General features: G+C 49.0%; 1 non-coding gene across 1 annotated transcript; it reads right to left on the bottom strand.

Moving 5' to 3' along the window:
• Window positions 1–593: 593 nt before the first annotated feature.
• Window positions 594–668, bottom strand: Trnat-ugu. The gene has a single exon. It is a non-coding gene; the product is annotated as a tRNA-Thr (tRNA).
• Window positions 669–939: the final 271 nt, after the last annotated feature.

Raw genomic sequence — 939 nt, 5'->3', positions numbered from 1 at the left:
GAAATAACTATATATGACGGTAGTATCTGTTCCTGAAAGAACAGTTACCGTGATGACCATGCAGCTTTGCTAGAAATGAAATGATAATTAAATGGACACCCTAGCTGCAAGCAGGCGTTCATACACTTCATTGGGGACATGCTGGAAATGTGTGCCCCGACCGGGACTCGTACCCGTGATTTGCTGCTTGCATGGCAGACGCTCTATCCATCTGAGCCACTGCGGGCACAGAGGATAGTGCGTCTGCAGGGACTTATCCCTTGCACGCTCCCCGTGAGATCCACATTCCCAACATGTCCACAACACTACATTCGTTGTGCGCCTAATAGATGTTTGCCCATCATACTCATTACTCGTGGCAGATTAATCTACCAAGTCCCGTACGAGTTCGGGCATAGCGTGTGCGTTCGCACAAGAAGGTCAAAGGCCAGGAACTCATATTCTTAACTATATATGACGATAGAATCTGTTCCTGAAAGAACAATTACCGTGGATGACCATGCAGCTTTGCTAGAAATGAAATGATAATTAAATGGACACCCTAGCTGCAAGCAGGCGTTGATACACTTCATTGGGGACATGCTGAAAATGTGTGCCCCGACCGGGACTCGAACCCGGGATCTCCTGCTTACATGGCAGACGCTCTATCCATCTGAGCCACCGCGGGCACAGAGGATAGTGCGTCTGCAGGGACTTATCCCTTGCACGCTCCCCGTGAGATCCACATTCCCAACATGTCCACAACACTACATCCGTAGTGCGCCTAATAGATGTAAGCAGGAGATCCCGGGTTCGAGTCCCGGTCGGGGCACACATTTTCAGCATGTCCCCAATGAAGTGTATCAACGCCTGCTTGCAGCTAGGGTGTCCATTTAATTATCATTTCATTTCTAGCAAAGCTGCATGGTCATCCACGGTAACTGTTCTTTCAGGAACAGA

The sequence above is a fragment of the Schistocerca americana genome, chromosome 7 (genome assembly GCF_021461395.2).
Source record: "Schistocerca americana isolate TAMUIC-IGC-003095 chromosome 7, iqSchAmer2.1, whole genome shotgun sequence".
NCBI lineage: Eukaryota > Metazoa > Arthropoda > Insecta > Orthoptera > Acrididae > Schistocerca > Schistocerca americana.
This window is presented reverse-complemented; position numbering and strand designations above follow the sequence as displayed.